General features: G+C 43.7%; 1 protein-coding gene across 6 annotated transcripts in view; it reads left to right on the plus strand.

Moving 5' to 3' along the window:
• PPP1R12A (protein phosphatase 1 regulatory subunit 12A) overlaps positions 1-23,435 on the plus strand; it is a 1,183,401-nt gene that overhangs the window by 205,450 nt on the left and 954,516 nt on the right. The window lies entirely within an intron of this gene.

Here is a 23,435-nt window from a genome sequence, read left to right on the forward strand (position 1 = left end):
TTGACTGACCTGAAAGAAAGGGAAGGGGACAGAACAAAACATAGGACAAACACATGGCTTGTTTTTTAAAAAAGTTGGTAGAACATTGTTCGGTATTAGCGCATTTCGAGAAAAAAAATCTTCATACACCCTCGTGTAAATCGGGTGATCAGGGCTTGAAACACAAAAGTAGCACCTCCACAATATGCGCCAATCTATATGTGAATGTGTGTACTTGATGTTGAAAAGTTAATAAGGCAATGCCAGTGCGTGAATGCCCGAGGGGCTCTGATTTTTTTTTTGACTCGACTTCATTTACCATTTATACCTAAAGTGCCTTTCTTTTTCCACCCACTCGAGTTCGGCAATATGTCGCTTGTTTTTGCGAAAGTTATTTGGGGAAAATGTTTCACACACACTGATCCTTTTAACAGTTGTCGAGTTAATCACGCACCAGATTTTCGTTGGTCTAAGGCGTACGGGAATGTTTACAGAGCATGTCGCTCACTCACGACTTGGAGGTTAAAGAATAGAGAGGGAGCAGTTAAGATGTGTGGTCTACCCCCAGTCGATGCAAGGTGTGGCCTTAGCGTTCTATACTCACTCTTTTTGGCGTGGCGAATACCTCTCCACCTACCCCAGCTCTTTCTCCCTTTCCGAGTTGATCCCCAGTTGATACTTAACACCTTCTGTCATACACTGTGGAGGCCCTGCTTCTGAAGGGCACTCATATTTCTTTAGGTCTCGCCTGACCTAGCGTATGCGCTGGTCTGGCGAGACTTATTGAGAGGGCGCCAAAAAGTGCTACCAGGCAGCCTAGAGCTACAGTGCATGTGCGCGAGCGCGCCGCGCTTTACCGCGATTACTTTCACTTTCGCTTTGATGTTTGATCGCGAACACTTTTGCGGCTGCAGGGCCGCTATGATGTTCTCCGTGAGGCTTCAATAGATTGCAGCAGTTAAAACAAGCATTGGCATAGCCAATAGGTCTCGCTTTTAGTTATGCAACTGTTGCATGGCTAAACACTTATAAGGTCCCAAAGGCGAGACCTATTGACTATGCCAATGCTTGTTTATATTTGTAATATTTTTAAGCTTGCACAGAAATGTAAAGGGAAGTGGTATCTATGCAAAGAAACACTTTGTAATGGTAATACCGTTTTATATAAAATAAAGAAAAAGCATTATACGGACAATATAGTCTAAAGCATGAAAAACAATTGTAATCCTGCAAGTCTCTAAGAATAAGTGTTTCTAACGCTTTGTGAAATAGCATCATGGAAGTCGGTGTGATAATTTCAGTAGACAGGTATTCAATAGATGTAGTACAGCTGCTAAAAAACCTTGTTTTTAGAATCTTTCCTTGTGAAAGTAGACAATATCCAGTCTAATCCTGTAGTAAGTAACTCTGAAATCACCTAGGGCTTCATTACACATTTGCCTTAAAGGCGATGTGGCATATTTTACATTGGTGATTAAATATTAATGTAACTAGCATAGTTTAAATCTAGTTGGACTCCTAATCAAACAATTATGCACCAGCCACCAAATGTGTTGCAAACTACAAAGCTTTTGACGAGGAGAGAATAGGGTGTAAAATATCAGTGAGATCAGTTGTGACATTCACACAAAAAAAGACCCGGTTAGTGGGAAGAACACCCCATTGTCGGATTAAAACGTATTTTTTCTGAACAGAGAAAACCGTTTTAAAGCACTTTTCTGTCAATTTAGGAACAAAATAATCTGAGCATATAGAAACAAAGATAGCTAAAATAACAATCACGAAGCAGTAAAGGAAGATGTCCGTGCCTTGAAGCATTTGTTAAGATCAGTGACAGAATGTGCCCTAGAGAATCAGCAATATATGCGCAAGTGGTGTGCCTTATGGGATCCTAAACAAACAGAATATTACAAGAGGGAAAGTAAGCAAACTCGCAGGTAGATGGAATCAAAAGTAGTGCTCCTTGGTACTGTGCAGTGAAAGCTGCTTGAGACTGGTGAACCAGGCACCTCCCTATTCCACACACTTCTCATGCTGTAGACCAACTGAAATGTAGCACTCTTGGTGCCTTTTCAGAACCCGGTGTTACGAGACGATTTGAAGCTAGATGGCGCTGAAGTTGTGGGGCTAATCATAGCTGCAGGCAAGTGGCTGGAAAATAAAGATCAGTCATTTCGGGCAAATTGTCCAGGTCATGGGACTCCACATAGGCCTGTTACAGCAAGGAAAAAAAGTGCCCGACCCTAATTAAAACTTTTAAAATGCCCAGGGGAAATGATTATTTATCAAAGAATGTTCTGAATCAATAAGTAAACTTCAGAAATTAGCTTTTTTCAATATTACTGAATAAGGAGATTGTTTCAATCTCTCTGAAATCCGCATCTTACGGCAGAGTGGGCATCTCTTTCACTAATTCATGTAAATCCGTCCTCTGTTCAAGGGATTAAAATAAAATAGAAGCAAGAGAATGTGAATCATTAGCTTATAATATTGAGGCATTACAGGTTCTCACAGCATAATATTGATGTACACCATTGACTTGTTCTGCAGTGTACGTATATTCAGGAATAATAATGGGATCATTACAATGACTGTAAGTACGCATTTGGGAATAAGGTTGACAAAAATCTAATCTGTTAAGAAGGTTTAGTGTTGGCAGTAATCTGTTAATACTGCCATAAGTACACCATTTTTGCCATCTCATCTATGTTTTGAATGGCAGCTTTTTCAGTACAAAGGGTGTTTGGATACCAAGAAGTAGGTGGTTGTGCTCGTATTTAATTGGGGTGTTATTATCAGTATATAGCAGTAGATTAACATTGTTTATGGTCCTCTACGAAGACTCTATGGGGGCATATATAACGGTTATATGAGGCCAGGACCTGGGAGGAGATAGCTGGTCATAAGAAGGAAAAAAGAGCCCAGTTGAAAATTGAGAGAGGGATCCAGTCACTAGAATCCCAACTCGCAACAGATGACCAGGGAACAATACAACACTGTTTTTATCCTTTAATCAAAAAGGGTGTTGCGACAGAGGCCGCAAAGGGTTGCCACTGCATGACTCAGCACCACCGCTACGAGTTGGGCAATAAGGCTGGTAGACTTGTGGTGTGGTTATCATTCAGGAGATCCTGAATGATAAGGGTGAACAAGTTAAAGATAAACAAGAGGTGGCCGATTTATTTGTATTCTACTATAACCTGCTTGTACTTCCAGGTTCATACAGCCACAGAGGAGTAATCCAGTGCACTTCTTTCTTTTATCTAAATGCTAAGTCTCTCACAGACAGACAAGGAACTCCTAGAGGAGGAACTAACTGAAAGTGAGATGACACAAGCTATACTACACTTAACATCAGGGAAAGCTGTAGGCCTGAAAGGCCTACTAATTGAACTCTACACACCCATAATCGCCCATTTCCTCCTGTGGATGTACCTGGAAGGTTTGGATGTAGGAGACTTGATAGGTGCTGCTCGCAGACCATAGTTATTATCCATAAAGTGTGCAAGCTGCCGGAAGAGAGGGCCTCTTGCAGGCCATCTCTCTTCTAAATGCGGAAGTGAAGATCCTGGCAAAGCTCTTAGCTACACGTTTGGTCAAAGTGATTTGCTTCTTGATCCATCCAGATCAATCCGACTTGATGCCGTGTAGGAAGGCTGCGCTTAATCTACGGCTACTGCATGGAGTTCTGGTCCGGGCGGTGAATATCTGTGAGGATGCTCTTTGGCTGTCACCGGACGTGCAGATGGCATTTGACACGGTGGAATAGTCCTTTAAGTATGCAGTCTTGGAGAAGCTGGGGTTCGGCCCCCGCTCTGTCTCCTGGATTCGGCTCCTCTACTCTGATTCCCCTTGCCCAGGTAACGCTGAATGGAAGCATGTCCGCGATATTCCACCTCCGTCGGTGTACGAGGCCAGGCTGCTTGCTATCGGCCTGGATTTTGGCCCTAATTTTGGACTTCGGTCTAGCACCACTTGCAGCCTGGATTCGAGGCAACTCTTCGGTCAGGGGGCTACAGTAGACCGCAGATTGGGAGGATAGAATCTCCCTTTACGCAGATTACATCCTGCTCTACGTTGCTGATCCATCCAGTACCCTCGATAGGGTACTAAATATATTTAGAAACTTTCGCTGGTACTCTGGCTAGTCCATCAATTTGAACAAGTCAGTGACTTATGTCTTCGCTGGGCCTGCGCCGCACTTAACTGAAGACCGAGCTGCCTGGGTGGTCATGGAGGGTTTCCATTATTTGGGAGTCTTCGTCATCACCAACCCTGTGTCTTTTTACACACAGTGTCAAGCCGCCGCTTACATGATTGCGAGGAGATGTACAACACTAGGGAAGGCGGCCTTATTTAAAATGATGGTACTCCTGCACTTTCTGTACATATTTCAAAACACTCCCTACCTGGTCCGGCAGTCCCGCTTTTGGTCTGTAGACAGTACACTCTGCATACTTTAGGATGTCGACCCCCCTCCTGTATAACGCTCCAGAAACTATCAAGGGGGTTGGTATGATGGAGGGATTGTATTATGGAGGGTTAGCTCTACCCGATCTCAAAGTATTTTTGGGCTTCACAACTCATTGTCATCAACCACTGGTTCCACCTCCCGGAAACGAGCTGGCCTTTGGAATAGACAGGAGGAAAAAGCAGCCGGGGAGGTTAACTCGAGGCCATCTATGGGGGACAGCGCACAACAGCCCTTCTTAGCCCTACATCGGTTACAATTACCCTTTGGCATACGTCATTGAACGTGTTGGGCTGGCGGAGAAAGATTATGCAAGCCACCCTCTTGTGGGATTCTGCACAACTGGGTACCCTGGCTTCACAGGAAGCTTTGGTAAATGGACCTCATAGGTCTGTCCAAGGTAGGGGGCTTGTGGAAACAGGGTGATGTACTGACCTTCGAGGAGTTGCAAAAGGAACATCAGCTAGCACCCACAGAGATGTTATGCTATTTACAAATCCCCACTTGAAGACGGATTGTTAGATAACTACCTACCCAGAAAGGGGATCTGCCTCACATACACAAACTGCTAATTAACTTCCCAGACCCTTTGACCCGCTTGTGGGAATGCTGGGAGTGGGACCCTCCGGGACGACGAGTGGCCTGAGACATTGGCATCCCCCCGGGAGGTGAGTGCTATGTCAAGATTCTGCCTGGTGCAGCTTAGGGTTCTCCACAGGTGTTGTTATGCTTGCACAACACTGGGAAAAAATGGGTTAAAAAGACGCTGTGCGCTGTCCTAAAAAGTGTGATCAAGAGGGGACCTTTTTTGCATGTTGTGGGATTGTCCACTACTCTAAAGATACTGGGTGGCGGTTGTTGATTAGCTCAACAGTGTTTGAGGGAGTGTATTGGACCCGTCAGCGAAGTGGTGCCTCCTAAACATCTGGGATGAAACGGATCTCCCCTGCATGGACTGCCTCTGACTCACACTGGAGCTGAATGGTAGCTTAACTTAATGTGGCATGACTGTGGGGAGCTGAGTCACCACCACACCTGAGCGACTGGAAGAAATGTATGCACTGGTGCATGTAAGCAGAGTGGGTGATCTGTAAGAACAGAGGCTTTACGGGCAAGTAGACTAAAATATGGGGGGAATGGAACGCATGTCGGGGAGACCTATGTGCTTCTATAACTGGTATAAACAGTTCTGCTCGGGGCCAATGTCACCTGGACTTTGTTGCTAATTTGTGAACGGATGTGGGGGAGGGTGGGACTTGAGGGGTATCGAGTCAGATGGGGTTTCACCATTACATCCTTATGCTTTGTCACTGACTGCAAGTTGCTGTTTGTCACAATTTGTTTCTTTGTTTCTTCTGTTTTATAAAATACATTATCTTATTTGTATCAAGTGAGCAGGGATATTCATGTGTTGACCGCTAAAGAATTGAGACAGTGGGTCAGAAATAACTTTAAAAAAAAATAAAAAAAAATTCACATTTATTGGAGGTGAAACCTTGAGTTTAAAACAATTTAAACAAAGTTGTAAGCTGGTGACACAGCTCACTTTAAAAAGAGTCTGCGAGTTGAGGGTAAAGAACGATGCATTTATCAGACACCTAAATTCAGTGTCTTTAAAATAGATTCTGGAACAGAAGGCCCTAAATGTTATTATAATATTGCATTCTCGAACCAGCTGGGTTATTTTGAGTAATAAAATCACCCTAAAATATATTATTTGGGTACAAAAGACATGCTTTAATGATTTTTCAGTTCAGTTTGATTTCCATGGGGGTGTGGGGTGCCATAAGTGTTGAAATGAGATTGTGTAGGTACCCGAGACAGACACCAACATGACCTCACGCAAATTAATAACTAATTAGTCCAATACTATACAGTGGCACTACATTTTTCACATGGTAACTTCCTCTTAATTCTGGCCAACTGAACCAGCTCACACTTTGATCCTCAGTGAAAACTATCAAGTTAATATTATGAAATCCGGAAGCTCTACTCTAAGGAAATAATCTGGTTACGTAGTGTACAGTGTAATATACGAACAAAACTTGTGCCAAATTTTACTACTTCCATTCTTAGCCAAAATTACGGAATCAATGGGTTAATGATCGACTCATCAATGTTACTCTTTTCAACCTTATTCAAACACCTCAAGCTCAGTTAATCAAGAGACTTAAAGCAGGATTTTACTGTTTTACCGATGATCCCCAGCTGATCTGATCTTTTGGATTTAGGCTACGACTACTACTCTTTGCGACCACTGTAATTGCTGCCTGTATGACAATTGTTGGATTAGAACAACTGATGCAGCGGAGTTTACCAACATTCATTTGGGCCCATAAACAATCATACATTCAATGAGCTAGTAAATAATCCGCTTGACATCAATTTTGATTTATCTTGGAGAACCTTTACACCAGTATTCTTACTAACCGTGTCTCCTAAGTAAATGTACCTGTCGAAAGATCTAGTAGTAGACTGGAATAGGGAGGAAACAATAATAGTGATAACAATACATTCAACTTTTATTCAAAGAACCACCGACTCAGTAAGAGTTTTAAAGGTTTATCTGAATTAATAATTTTGTGAGTCAAATAAAACACATGTAGATACATTAACCCCTTCGCTGCGGTGGGAATTCCGCTGCAGCGCTGGGGGGTGTGGGGGGGGCAGCGCGGTGGCGCTGTGCTCATGACGGAGCCACTCCGTCATGAGCCACGGTTGAGCTGTGCTCATGACGGAGTGGTTCCGTCATGACTCCGCCCAGTTGCATTGTCCCCCCACACAGGAGGGGAATCAGCGCCGCGTGGGCGGAGCGGCCGCCAACGGTCGCGGCATGACGGAACCGCTCCGTCATGAGCACACGGCAACCGTTGCTCATGACGGAGTGGTTCCGTCATGAGCGGGGAAGGGGTTAAGATTCTCGATCAGGAAAAGTAGTTCAGTTAGTTGAGAATACAATTCACATTAATATCATGTGATGACAGTACCTGAGGAGAGAAAACAGAGAGCAAATACGAAGCACAACCCACAGAACTATATTTACCTAGAATGGTGTAAGGACCTTGACATCAGAGTATTAAGGATTCAGGACAGGTTCAGGACCGGGAAGGTGACCTCTTCTAGTGTAACGCCAGCGTTTCACCCCTCTCTGGTGCTACTCTCTCCGGCTCTGGCTCATCCGGACCCCTTCCTAGATGAGCCTTCTTGGTTATTACGCGACCGTTCACTAGTGTTGGATTCTTCAATCAGATTGCAGCAAAATCTGACAGCATCTCCGCATAGCATCGGCGTCAAATGTGTCTAACTAACTAGAACTTACCTCTGTTATACCAATTCAAATGTAAGATCCACTCCCAAATGTTTCAATTCCATGTACACCCCTCAGTTTGATTGGGCCAAGCAATGGGGTGAGGACATCACACCATACTAAGTGCAATACTCTTCTTTGGTTCTATTGTCTAATTCCCCGCCCATTAATTTTAATACCCACAAGCTTTATTCCCACAAGCATTTCATATGTGGATCGCTAAATCTGTAATACAATGTTTCGGGTTCTTCCTCTCGTAGGGTCAGGAGTTGATCTTCCCATGTCCTTGCTGAGCACATGGATTGGCAGCCATTCAATAATTTAATCAGTTTCAGAACAAGGAGGTTGCGCGCATGCGTAGTTGACACAAAGGATAAGGTCACCCTCCAAGGCCCAAATGTGAGCTGCTATTAAAGTCAGAGAAGAACATGTTGGAATACAAAATTAAATGAATAAACTGTATACCACTTACTTCTACGCTAACCCCATTTACTTAATATTTATTTTGCATTAGTGGCTTAGTAAAACTTGAATAGGTTAGTTTCAGCACGGCATGTGCGTTAATGCGAGGGTTTCGAGCAGCCATGTTAAAAGCTATTGCGCAGCTGCAATGATTTCCCACCAAGCTAGAGAAGACGTCCTACTACGTAGATGTAGTAGACTCATGCGCAGAAGAGTTCCCGGCCATTTTAAGGACACTCGGGTTATTCATTAGTGAAGCACATAGAAAAGCTTCCCCTAGATACAATATGTAAAATGTGATGCAAAATTAGTACTTTCAAACAGGTTGATTATAATGTTACAGGTTATTCGAGAGGATTGCATACAAGCAAGTTTTTTTTTTATACGAAACCTTGTTCCATCACAACCTAACGTAATTTATATGCTAATCGAAAAAAAGTAGTTCATCTAGGCAGCTCGTCTCGCCACATTAACACCTGTTGCCCCTCCGGCATAAATGATGTCTCACACCAGTCATTCATGAACGTAACATAGGCATTCCTTTTGGCAACCACTTGTCTCTCAACTCACTAACTGCCGGTCTCTTTCCTCTACGTGTTCTAAGGATAATTCTTCCCAGTTTTCTCTTGTCCTGCCGAAAGCCTACTGCCCTAACTCTTGTTGCATTCACTGTGGGTTCCTGCAGTGCTGTCTGTCCATGCTTCTTCATCACTTGACAAACCAAGTATCTAACTATTCTGCACTGACTCGTTGTTCGCAAACACATTCTTTTTAAAACACTTTGCATTTGCCATAAAGACTATCGCCACATATTCCTTCGATTAATTCAAAAACGCCTGGTCAAATACAAACTAACTTGCTCTAATGTTTTCTCGAACTCCAATAATCTTCTCATAGCAAATGATCTGGCTGTGGGGGCCACTCCATCAGCTTCCGTGCCCCGAGGTTCTGGAATTACTTACAAGCTCAAACGGAAACATTGAGAAATTTCATGCTTTTAGGAACGCTATTAAAACCTTGTGTCTTGCGCGTCAGTAATGTGATAATTTCTCTGCAGTCAAATACGGTGCACTATATCAAGCCCCATCCCACCTTCCCTTCCTCCATCCATCTCTCCTTCCCTCCCTTCCTCCATCCCTCGTTCCCTCCATCCTCCATCCCAAGACAAACATTCCATTCGTAAAACTGGAAATTTGTGTCCTTTCACTCTTTTTTTTTTTTTTTTTTTTTTTTTTTGTGTTCCGATGAACTTTTGCACTGCCACAATATCCCTGGCTCCAGAGCTGTGGTGTAGAGACTTGGGGCCACATGTAAAAAATTTAGGAATTGCAGTCTGTAATGTAAGCAAACTTAAACGTTTTCAGTAGCAATTCTTAATGTGTCGCAACTTGTCCTTCCTCATAAATATCAGTGAGGAATGATAGCCATCACAGGGTTGGTGGCCTGCTGGGGACAGCTGCCCAACATGTCTGATTTTCTTTTCAATAAAGCAAACTTTTTTTTATTTTTATGCAGCAGCATTTAAAAGTAAAAATGAATCTTTGAAGCTTCATTTTTCAACAGCAGGTAGTGGGACATGTCCTCGCCCCCCTACCCCCTCCTCCACAACCTAGCAACCGCAGCCTTAACTCCTTTAGTTTGCTCTTATACCTGCATGGGCACCTAGTGGAGGGGCAGAATCTGCCATCACCGGTCCCAGTGGCGGTTCATAACATCAGACAAGTGGTTTTACAAATCGACCGGAGGGAGGTACTCCATTCCCTTTCTGGAACCCCCATCCCCCACCACCATGTCATCCACTTACAAGCAGCTGGTGGAGGACCATCTCGCTTTGTTCTGTCAAAGTGTAGCCACTTTTGACCAACGGGACCATCAAGAGGGTGCCAATATCAGTAGTTTGTGGTAGCTATGCCCCTTATTTCTGTTGCAGCAACAGGGCGTGGTCTTGCACCAGAACCTGCGTTCTCTGCCTTCATTCATAGAAATTGAGTGGCCACAGTGGAGACCTTTCGACCTTACTCCCGGAATCTGTGATGTTGTTCTGGCAGCCAGGTGTCCCCCTCCAAGATAGTATACGCCTGCTTTTGGGACAAGCGTGTGACATGGTGTGCATCCAAGAACTGATCTTCTTTCTGCACCCCTCTCCCACGTTTTATTTGTACATTTTTGACCTGGAAGGCTGTGCTCTGGGCACTGTTAAAGTTTGTTTGCCTTACTATGTTCTTGTAACTGATGTAACTGTTAAAACAACGATCCTAAATGTAAAGCGCTCTGATACCCTCTTGAGTCAAGTTCGCGCGATATAAAACTTTATAAATAAAATAAATAAATAAAAAATCTCTGCTTTCTTGTGGTTTCCGGACCAACCTTCTTTGTTTGTCACCTGTTGTGACTAGTTTGCGTGAGGGGCTTAAATATCTGTTCCCTCAAAGACATTCATAATGCACTAATCGGTCTTATCATTTCTCCTGTGCGCATCCTTTGAGGTCCTGCCCAATTCATAATTCTAAGGTAAGGAATCTGCAGCTAGATAGTTTCTAGAAAACAAGGCGTTATAGAATGTAAGTAACTTGTTCTGGAATGTTGGGAAGGGAGCTGGTAGAGGACCCGGAAAAACAGAGCGCCAACTGTTCCAAGTGCACTGCCTGATTTTGCAACTTAGCACACCAGATGCCTTTACACTATTTCTCGATCTTTGTTGAAGCTGAGGTGTGGTCCTCAAATATGCACATGGCCCATGAGCTGTGCATATCTGCTAGCGGATACATGCCTGGGTTTGTTTCAGTGGCTGCAGGAGGCTAGTTTGGTGGCTAGCTGGGTTCACTTTTCACCCGTGAAGCAGTGACCTTTAACAAGTCTACCTTACCAAAGTAAAATGGAAAATCAAATAGTCATTATTTGACAGCATATCATGTCTGTCATGGCTGCCCTCTATAAAGCTGTGTATCAGGAAACAAATGTGAAGTGCTGATGTGGATTGGACTAGTGTCGTGCTGTAGTTTTTAGTGGGGCAACACTAAAGAAAGACATAGGGAGGGTTACTGATAATCTAGTCAAGAAAGTGGGTGCCCTGGTGTATCCTTTCAAGGCCTGGACTCTAAGGTTTTATCGTTTTGTAGTTGGAGGGAGTCTGACAGGATGGCAAACTTGGGATTGGGTCTGTTCACAAACTAGCCGTAACTATTCTTGGTGCTTGACATATGCTTGTCCAGTATTTGCTCTTCTGATTTATTTGGGTCTTGCTTATCCTCTGTACTGTTTATGTAGTTGATTTGCCTCTTGCTAGGCTAGGCGGGCAATTTGTATTATGTATTTAGTGCCCTGGTTCCTCCTCCATGAATCTTGGACATATGGTGTGCCCCATTGTTCCTGTTTTTTTTAGGTCTCGCCTAGGCAGTGCTTGCGCTGTCTCTTCGAGACATGCTGTACTCTGGATATGTGCATAAAGCGCCACCTACTTCGCGCCCAGCTTTTTAATTGGCTCCTGTCCCTGTCCTTTGTAAATGCTGGCTTTTTATTGGTCATAAGGCTTTGTAGTCCCTCCTTAGTACCTCCCTGTCTCTTTTTGTAAACTCCGAAGAGGACACCCCCTATTACATGTGCTGTTATGCCCTAGGTTTTAATTACAACCTCAAGTCACTATTTTCTTAACTGCCTTCAGACAGGACACTCACTTGGTCCTAAACAAGGTTGGCAGTGGTTACTTTACTTGCTAGCACATCTCATATTTATATTAGACCTTCTATAAAGTTCCCTTCATCAGCTCCACATAGAGTACAACCTAATCGGATTTAATATAATAGTTTTGTCACATTTCAAAGCCATTAATTGTATGTATGGACATAGCTATTTGAATGTACTCATGGTACTGTCTTGCATGCCATGCATTAGGGGAGTACCATATTTGACCAAACGTTTGATGCTCACTTGGGACCTCGAGGTGCAGCTTGCGGAACTGCACCTACACATCTATATTAGACCTTTTATAAATTTCCCAGCATCAGTTCCACATAGATTACAACCTAATCGGAATTAATATAATAATTCTTTTGTCACATTACAAAGCTACTAATTGTATACATTGAATGTACTGTGCTACGGTCTTGCATGCAATGCATTATGGGTAGGGTGGATTTACCATATCTTCAAAGTTTATGATGCTCACTAGGGACATCTAGGCGCAGCTTGCGGTACTGCACCATCACATCTCACTTTTATATTAGACCTTCTTTAAATTTCCCTTCATCTGCTCCACATTGCTGCAGGGATTCTGCACATACACAGAACTATGCGCAGGAAACGAGGACCTCCGTGTGTAGTGGTGTACCAAAATACCCACCTCGGTGCCCAGAAGCCCAATCCGACTAGCTATAGTGTCTCATTTGTGCTCCGTGCTACAGCGAAGCTACCAATGATTAGACATTCTAGAACAGGCTACTCTGTCCCTCTCAGGATACTTGGGAACAAGAACAGTCTTTCGTTCAAACTCTCGTACTTGTCCACAACATGAGTAAATAGAGCCAAGGAATAGTTTAAAATGTTTATTTTAACTAACGTACACTATAATACAGTACACGCGCCAATACTAGCAACAATATGGATACGATCAAACAAATCAGCATTGTTACAATTCCATATAGAACAAAAGGGGAAATTATAGTATAATGATAGTGGAAACAGGACTATAGCGCCTCACCACCCTCCCCGTGCTAGAAGCTAGTTTATTATAATTATAGAAGACCTGCAGGCTTTGTCAGGGGGACACCATACCTCCTAGTTCAATTGCAGGAATTTACATCTCGGGACAAGCACAGCTCTTCTATCCTGGAAAGCGTTTCTCCAAGTGTCTTAACATGCATGCAATGCAATATTAAAAGCACCAGATTTCCAGGTTTGCAGCTGTGTTCTATGTTATGGCTAGGGACGTGAGACTGACCAAAGCAAATCAACAGAGCTCATTGTTTTTTTACCCTAAACATGCTGTACAGACAAGGAGCAGAGTGTTCAACTAAATATGTGAAATGCAGACAGTTCTCATGTGAAAGCGAGCAAGCAAAGTGTTTACGAGAAATGTGGCATGTAATAACGTGAGCAAAAGCAGCAAAATAGAGGCCAAGCATATCTAACTTATGCTAACTTGGCAATGTCCACAGGTGTGTCCATATCCTCACTACACCCTCCCCTTGGTCAGTCTCTTGGACAGTGGTCTTAAAGAGAACACAGCATTCAAACAAGTCTAAGCAAGAATCAAGAGCATTTGTTTCAATGATTCCTCGGATTTGTTGGGAATGTGAGAAGAGAGAGAGGGAAAAAAAAGTTCATGTCTAAAGAAGCACCCCAAAAAAATAAAAACAAAAATCCAGAAGGATACGGTTGCTGAGTTAATCCAGCAAGATGTACGAACAGTATGTTGCAATAGCCTTCAGGATGAAGTCATTAAATAGTCTGAAAAAAGTGTTGCCACCCAATCAAGCAGAGTGAATGAACATATATGTTCCTCAACAATGGGTGCTTCCAGCACCATCAAAGGACAATTTGCGTGATACTTGATATAACTCCGTAGTAGGAAATCCTGTGCTGCTGCACAGATATCCCATTCAGCCAGAACTCCCAGCGCTGCTGCGCAGGCCATAAATACAACACCGGAACATTCTTGCTCATGGGCCACTAAGGGACTCATTAGCAGTTAAAAATGAGGTGGAGGAAATGCCGTATTGTATAGTCAAAGATCCAGTGCCCATTGAAAGGAGCAATCCAAGCAGTTGAAGACAGGTTGCACGCTAGTGAAATATGCAAAGCGAAAAGATAATCCATAAGCCACGCTGAGTGTGGCCAAGGGCAGAGTACCGTAGCATTCAAGCATACAGCTACGAAGCATCTGCAGCCGGTCTTGGCTGTGCAGGGCCACAGGAAGAGCATCCATTTCGTAGTAAGCGAGTTAATAGCAAAATCCCAGTGGCTAGGGCAAGTAATCGTGGCAAGCCACCGAAGACGCTGGAAAAAATAGAATGGATAAATGCTGGTATCACACCAAATATAGTTTGAAAAGAAGTCACAAAGCCAGAGCCCACAGCTTTATAAAAATGGGTAATGCCTGTAGTGTTAGAAGCACTGAAGAGTGTGTGAATCAACGCACCGAAATGTAGTGGGAGGTCAGTATTAAGCGCTTGTACCTCTGTACGGGTGTTAGCCATGTGAAGGACGAATGTCTCACGGGCAGATGTGAGTGAAACTTCATTTTGAGATAAAAATGCTCTTATTCTGCTCAACTTGTTGAATTCTGCCTGCAAGGTCGGAATGGTAGGCCAAATCGAGTTATCAAGCCTCCCGTGTGGTGGTGGGAAAAGACCATTTTTACAGCAAACCACACGCTGTGAAACCGTTACAATGTAAGGGATGCCGGCCAGCATGCCGCAGCATTCTTCATCATATAAAAGCAAATAACTACCGTTCGCAAGCAGTGTGAAAGTAGGTTTAATAGCTGGCACAGGTATGCCTTTTAAAACACATGCCAGATTCGGGGCCGTAAGGTTACAGGTGCCATGCAACTAGATATACTTACAAACCATTGAATGACCTATTGTTGTATCCCATAATTCCCCAGTTGGGTATACTTCTTTGTCATCCCGTAGGCATCTGTATGCGAATGGTAATGACCAAACTTCGTGTAGAAATGCACTGCCTAAGAGTTTGAAGTGGCCTAGTGGATAGTGTTTCATGCACAAAGTAAATTTAACCAAGGAAAATGGGAGAGTTATTACCCCATGGATAAGCCAGACAGCCGAGTCTGTTTCCGCCACAGAGAATGCTAATGGATCTAACTTTTCAATATGCAAAAGAGAATAAGTAGCATCTTTCATGGACATAAACTGCTGTTTTGTTGGCAAGTTAAAGGGCAAAAATGACGATGAGGCGTTCAAGTAATCCCATGGAACTTTCCCCATCTTAAGAGTCTGTAGAGTCCATGCAAATTGCATAACTGAACGCAGTTAATTTTGACCATGATTCAAAACCGAAACATCCTCTTGCACAATGTCAACAGATGGAACAATATTGTCCAATGTGTAAATGTGGGAAGAAAGTGTGTTAATACTATTATCAACAACAGCAAGCACTTTTTCAAGATTAGCCTGATCAATTGCCCGTAAACGTGAAGCTGCTTCAATTTGGGATAGCTGTCAAATTTCATTGTAAGTTGCATAAATACATCTTTTTGATTGTGGACCAGCAGGTCCTTTTATAAAATCTGTCAAATCAATGTTACCTGATAATAACGACAAATGTTGTTTCACTGAAGCTAGAGTCGAGTGTTGCAACCAATATTGGCATAACTTACCAACGGAATATGTAGTAACGGAATTGGAGTTAGCAAAACGAGGATCAGGCCTATCCTGTGTGTAACCTGGAGCCTTGGTATAGAAACTAAGTTGACAAGTATCCAAACTAGTTTGCCAAACCAGCCAACCTATGAGGTCCTAACCAGAAATATTAAAGGTGTCATTGTTAAAAAGTGATTGTAATTCAGCCATGGAATAATTAGTACAATTGCTCCAGTTCTGATATGCCGCTAGAGCAGGAATAGCAGGGATGTTCATTTGCTTAGAAGTCGCCAATCCAAAACAAGTAGTTTGATAAATTGATTCATTGAAAAATAGAATCTGTGATTGGATGAGGCATGTGCGGTGTAAAGCTTCCGTGCCTTGCACGGAAGCCAGGATTTAGAACCCCAAACTGATTTAAGATCAATTGTGGACTTCCACTCATCATAGCCACCCACTGACAATTTATCAATAAAGGATTTAGAATATAATAATTTAGTGTGGGTGAGCATTATTTTAGAATTGGAAGAAGCATTTAATTTAAAATAGAATGACCCGGGGCTTGATTTATCAAAGTCGGTAAAATCTGTGATTTTTTTCAAAAACGTTTTAGAGGTGCCTTCCAAAGGAGCCGGGCAATGTTCCCATTGTGTATAATTTAATTTTTTTTTAAACGTGTTAGCTTTATGCAGATAATGATGACCATAGTGTGGATAGCAAAGCAAATCCGCATAATTTGCAGTATTCAAATACAAATCTTCTGCATCAAAAGCGGCATAGTATTTCAAGGCTGAAAACAAGGATTGCACGGCTTGCACGTCCCAATCATCAGACCGTATGTTATGTTTCACTACACCCATTGAAACACTAAGTACATTTGGCACATTGATTATTTCCGTAGGGCAATGGATTTGAAAATCTACAGCATCCCAAACTATGCGGTCTATAACTGGCCAGGCAGTGATGTTCACAAAAGTCAGGTCTCTTTTCATGATTTGAGAAGAAGAGTGCGGAGCCAGAGTTCCATCTACCAGTTTAACAGCAAAGCGTTCAGGAAGGTAGTGACCATTGATGAGACGGGAAAAAGAAGTCACAAAGCCAATGGACATACCAAAAAAATTGCGATGAGCACTAACCAAATGTATGTCCAAGGTGGAACCAAATAAGTTTGTTTAAACCAGGCGACAAAAATAGAAAATTTGGAAGGGGCTTTTGATGATATGGAATGTGAGTCAAAGGAAAACGTGATTCATTAATGGCCTCAGGTCGCAAACCAGGTAATAACGCTGTAGTTGGATAAGCATATTCAGTTTCTTCATTTTGAGTGGAAGCAGGCTGGAGCAGCAAAGGTTTGTTAACAGAGTCCAGCTCAATGGCGGTGTCTTCCTGCGTGTTAGTAGCGGGTAAACCAGGATCTCTCGATACAGTTGTTGTAGAGACCGCTGGCGTGATGCTATTCAGGATCAGCCTGATGTTGTAGCTTGACATTGTCCACTGACATGCATCTGTTTTCTTTTCGACCAGGAAGTGGTGGTAAAATGACTGTACAAGTACCCTTCACTCCAAGCACTGGGACAGGTGCATGATAAGAGGGGCCAAACTTTTTCTTGTTCACCTTCTATCGGACCAGGTCTCCGATTTTGGGAAGCCAGCCGGCTACTGGGATCTGCAGCGCAGCATCAGTGGGTGAGGGTAAATGTTCCTTAGCAAGACTGTCACGGGTCTCTTGTAGATTCTGTAATGCAGCAGAATGATTATCTACATCAAAGGATGCGGATAATGCCGCCATGTCTAGACCATCAAGGTGTGGCACAAACATTCTCATTCAGAAGAGCATTTCGTATGGGGTCTGCCCACCCAGAGATAGTCTAGGAAGATTATTTAGTGCACGTTGTACGCTATACAAATGGGCGAACCAGTTCCTGCCAGTCCCTATGACCCTAGCTGTCAAGGATTGCTTGAAGTCACGGTTCATTCGCTCCACAACCAACTTGCCCTCCGGCCTGTATGGAGACAAAAATGTGACTTGCACCCCCAAAGACCTCATGGTATCCTTGTACGCCTTAGAGGCGAATGCTGGACCCTGGTCCGAATGGAAGGTGCCACATGCAAAAATTCCCACAAAGACACGCAAATCCCTGATGACAGTTGGGCGTCAACACTGCGTTGTGGCCAAACCCATAGAAAGCGTGTGCACGAATCAACTGCAACTAAGATGAACTTATGGGCAGTATCTGAAGAAAAAGGACCGCAGTGATCTAAATACACACAACCAAAAGGTTTATTAGAAATGCATAGCTGTGTTTGTGGTGGCCGGATTGCCGTAGACTGTTTAATCTGCTGACAAATGTCACAAGAAAGTACGTAATTACGGGTTTGTTTATATAAGTCGTACCACCAGTAACACTGCTGCAAGATAGAAACCGTAGCAGACACTCCAGCATGCGCTGAAGCCATGCCTTCGTGTGCGGATGTTATCAGTGAAGGTCTACGGTCCGCGTTGGGTATCAACCTGTCACCAACGTCGTTAATTCTCACGTAAGGAACATTATCGGGACTTAAATGATAAGAGTATTTGGAAGGGAAACCCTGCGGGTAATTATCACCCCTCTCAGTAGCTGCAACTGAGCACGTGGCTACTGCTGATTTGGCAGCTTCATCTGCCAAACTGTTGCCAAATGCGTGTACTCCTACGCGCTGATGACCAAGAGTATGAATTACCTCTGTGAGAAGCAGACGGTCTTTAAGATCTGCGACTCAAACCCAAAGCATTTTATGTTTAATTGTGCTGCCTTTAGAATCGCAATAGTCATTTTGAGACCAAAAGAATAAGTTGTCATTAAAAGACTGAACACAGTAGTATGAATCGCTTACAATTAATGTAGTCACATTTGGATCTGCAAACTCCAGAGCTAGTACCAAAGTGTGCAGCTCGGCTAATTGAGTGGTACAGTCTCCTAGTGCCCGAGTATGCACAACATTCGACTTGAACTCTCTGTTCACCATGGTACTCGCCACTTTAGAACAAGCAGCCGAGTAAGAAAGCTTAGACCCAGTTGCTGGTTGCGCCGAACCGTCGGTATAGATGATACATTGGTACTGCTCAAGGGGGCGCATTGACAGTGGAGGAGGAGGAACAAATTCATACTGTAAAAACTCCTGCGTACGCAAAGATATGTCAAAAATAAACATGACATCAGGAGAGTCAACGAAATGGCCCATTGAATCGCTCGAGGATGTAAAGCCTTAGCGTTCGATACACTCGCCTTTATCACCGCTTCCAGAGCAGGACATGGTGTTACAACCAAAATATGTTTCCCTTGTGCCAGTGCTCATTCCTTTAGGATCGCCATCTGGACTGCTGTAAAAACTTTTTTAATAGAGAACTGCAATCCTGCCGAAGTGTACAAATGTGACTTGTAAGCAATAGGTATTGTGTCTCCTTCATTAAACGTCAAGTAAGTGAAACCCACTGCACCTGGCACTATTCGTACCACAGGTTTGTATGGTTATCACAAGTCAACAAGAATTTTGATGCAATAGGATCAGACTGCAAAGATTGCAGTATAGAAGAATGTTCCGGAAGCCAGCAGGCTTTTGAAAAAGTAGGTTGTATCAAAGCATACAAAGGCTTGATACGCTGGACATAATCGGGAATGTAAGTTCGACCGAAATTTAAAAAACCCAGCAAAGACTGTAATTTTTTCAGTGTAGTCGGCGGCGCAAACGTGCGCATTTTTCCAAGAAGTGAGGCGCCAAGCCTCTTCCTTCATTGTTGAGCTCGTAGCCCAAAAACAACACACTATTCTCTGCAATGTGTGATTTAGCTAAGTTAAATTTGTATCCGTGGTCCGACAAAGATGCGGCCATAACTCGTCATCTGTTAGATAGATATCATCAAGGTACGAGTATGCTTCTTCGTCTTTGCTGTCTAACAAAGAGACTATACAGGCAGTGAAAACACCAGGGCTATTTTTGTAGCCCATTGCCAAACGCGTACAATTTTTTGTTTTCCGCCCGCTGTGAAGGCGGTTCATTGACTGCTTTCAGGTGATAGATTGTGTGTGAAAAAGCCGTTGGAAATGTCTAGTGTACTTTTATATTTTTCACGAACAAGATTGTCGACTAATGGCAGAACTATGGGTATTCTGCACCACACAAGTCCAACAATGTGAGTTCAAATGTCAGTAATCCAACACTAAGCAGTAAGACCCATCTGGTTTTGCTACTGTAAATAGAGGGTTACTCATCGGTGACACACATGACTCAATTACTCCTTGATACTCTAGTTGGATCCAGAATATTTGCAACAGGAGTTTTTGGCTCCCGCCGGAGAGGATATTGGGGTGTTGGCTGTGGCATAGACAGTAGTGGTATCTCATGCGGTGGAAAATCTTTATCCCAGCCCACCTGAGTACGGTACAGAGCCGGTGCAAGCACCAAAGCCCACTCTTCTGCAAAAGCCATTGCTTGCTCCTTGGAGACATTATGTGAAAAACTGGGGAGTATAACTCCCCTGGGAGTGGCTAAAACAAAAGGCGGCGGCCAATCTTTCTCTGCCAAGAGTATGTCATACGAAGAAGTCAGATTCTCCCAAAAAATCACTTTTATTACACGTTGTATGTCACCTTCAATTAGAAGTACTATATCATATAATCTGTCAGGGGGAGCCACTCTGGTGTCAGCCGTTTCAACTGTGATGAATGTTTTAGTTGCTGTCTCCTCCAGAAATGGACGCAGTGCTTGCCGCACTATTGTAACCTCCGCTGTGCTGTCTAGCAGCGTTACTGCCCATGTTAGGTTCCGGAGCGATTTTCTCACCGTTTGTGGCATATCTCGCTCTTAAGGCGTCAACTTTCTTTTTCTGTGAATGCGGTCGCGGATGAGGAAAATAGTCTTGTTTCCCTTTGCTTTCAGTTTGACGAGGCTGCTCACGACCTTGCAGGGCACCTCATCTGCTGCCGTGATCCTGGCGTTTCCCTCCACCGGCTTGTGAGCCTGATTTTGCCTGTGAAGAACGAGAAGAACGCTGATCAGGAACCTGAAACCTGTCAGGAGACCTAATTCTTTCGTGGTCGCGCAGATCATAAGTGCGCTCAGAGAGTTCGGGAACTGGTGACGCAGCACACGACCCTTGTGTTTGTTGGTGCTTACCCTGTTTCCTATTTTTCCATTTCTTTTTCGGGAAGTTCAGACAGTCGTCTTTAGCAGACTGTGCCGTCTGTGTTTGCTGTTGCACTGGAATTCTAGCGAAAGGCACCCAAACTTTTGCGCCCTATTGTCCTATAAGCTTCTGCAATCATTTTTGGTAATTCGCGGGGTTTCTCCTTATCCCTGACAAGGCGCAAAGCATTAGACACTTGAAAGTTAACTGCATCTCCGTTGACATTAGCAAGGATCAGATCAGCAACTATGCCAAACACACCAACCAACCTCATCCCCAACTCCACTGCCGCCTCCGGTCCGTGTTTATCCTGAACACGCTTAATCACGGAGGGGAGCACAGTCATAGAGGGTGTGCCAAAATATTTCGCATACACCGCCTGAACACTTTACCCCAGTTTTCAGAATCAGTTACTTCGGGTATTAAGTCTTTCTGCAAACTAATAGTAAGAATCCTGAGTTTCTCCACAAGAGTTGTATTCGGAAATACTGCTTCCAGCTGGTCGAAATTCTCCGCAAGCCAGTAAGGTATATCTTCCTTATTCTGGAGACGCTTGCACATAACTGAATTAACCATAACTGGACTAATAGTTAGTCCCACTGGTCCAGCTGGTTGCGCAGCAACCCCAGGTGCACCCACCTGTAGATTCGGTGAAACGTATTGTACTAGAGCCCTGGGCACCACGATCAAGGAAGTGTGTAAGACGCGAAACTAGTCTACAGCGACTACTAGATAACGTGGATGTGGTGAGTACCTGGCCAAAACTGGTCAAGTGGCCCCTGGAATCGATAAAGGGCCTAACCGGACTGGGGGTCACGGTTTGGGGTAGGGCACCATTAAACCAAATAAGGTGTTGCCATGCTGAAATCGGAACTTCGAGAGTCTTATATGGCCGATAAATGACAATGCCTTTTATTTTATGTTTTAAAAACTACAACGTAAATAAAAGGCATTGTCATTTACAATACCAACAGCTTAAACTCGCGTAAATGCGAGACCTATTGCAATGCAAATGCTTGTTTCAATACCAAGCATTGTGGTTATATGCTTATACGGTTGCTTGGTTCTCTTCTGTGTGTATCGTGTTGAAGCTTTTGCCACACTTTTACAGCTCTCTGTTGCTTAAATGATTCAAAGTGACGCAGAAAACGGAAGGATAATGTGGTTCATGGCTAAATGCTTATAAGGTCCCAAAGACGAGACCGATTTGCATTGCAAATGCTTATTGATTCCTGTGAAAGGCTGGTGTCCTTACCTCGGGCCCATAATGTAAGTTGGTGCATGTAGCTAGACTAGGAGCTGCGGGTTTAAGGAGATGTAACAGTTATGTGATGCAAGGCCGATATGGAAACAAAAATACACACAGAAAAATAAGCTGCAATATTCTGAAGCCAACACTAGATGGCAGCAGACTGCACAGCAAGCGATCCACAAAACCACACGCTCCAAAGCACAGATGTCTGTTTAACATCACAAATGAAGGAAGCAGCTTGTACTGCTGCTCCTGTTCTGTGCGCGTCACAATTCAGCCTCTTAAGGATCAATACTCTGGAGTTGTTTGAAACAAGCAACGTCGGCTCCATTGCTCCAAAATCTACATCCGATTCTAAAATCCTTTCAAATGATCATCCTCCCTCGCTGCTGTACTTTGCTGTACTTTGCCGCCACGATCTTAGAATCCTCTTACAAAGTACTCTCTCAACCTCGATGGATTGGGCACTGCGGGGCGGCCATGAGCCACTGTGATGGGACTAAAACTGAACTGCTCGTTCATCTCGACAACTCCGAAGGCATGTGTGTAGCCGGGGTGGCAGGACAAACAGAGTAAACGAATTCAAAAGGTTATGCAACGGCGTAAATAAATGGTGTGGAATCATAAAGAAGTGGGAAAATATGTATAGATGGCAGGGAAACAGGCACCAAAGATTTGTGTTAGAGTACTGAGCAGTTAACACATTAAAAGTATATAGTTGAGTAGATAGCATTTGTACAGATAAGAAAATATTTCACAGGAAGACCCAATGAGTAGGGCAGGGAATCAAAATTCACCTAATGCTGAGAAGGTAAAATCTCAGAGTTGTCTTTTCCCATGCTACGAAATAATGCACAACATTGCACCACATATTCCAGTGCCTATGAGCATGGGACAACACCAGACTACTTCAGCCACCATTATAGGCCAAAACAGACACCAATCAGGACATTCAAAACAAAGCACACAGCCAGTATTCAAAACAAAGCACACTTGCAAAAGAGATAAGGTAGAGACATCCCACATTTTGTTCTTTTACAGATTTGGGGGCAAGGGAACTCACAAAGGGATACAACACACCAGTAAAATGCAACAAGCATTGGCCGCAATTTCGCAAGACGCGAGGCCGCGATTTCGCTATACGCGTGGCTGCGAGATGCGCTCTGTGGAGGGGGAGGGGCGAGCAAGACAGAGAGGCAGAGCGAGGCGCGCGCGGGAGAGCAAGTGGAAAGCCATATGGCGCCACTTCTCGTAAGCGCGCCGGCGGCACAAGCCATGGCAGCATTTTTTGACACCCTTACTAAACGTCTCACCAGATCAGTGCATGCGCTGGGTCAGGCGAGACCTAATGAGTGAGATACCAGCGTCTGGCACTCCATAAGTAGTCAAATGACAACGGAGCACCCCGCGGCTATGTGCCGCAATATCTACCTCAGCCATATCGAGTAGAAAAGAACAACTTATATCGTGGCAGCGCAATA

Source organism: Triturus cristatus, chromosome 4_1, assembly GCF_964204655.1.
Source record: "Triturus cristatus chromosome 4_1, aTriCri1.1, whole genome shotgun sequence".
Taxonomy (NCBI): Eukaryota; Metazoa; Chordata; class Amphibia; order Caudata; family Salamandridae; genus Triturus; species Triturus cristatus.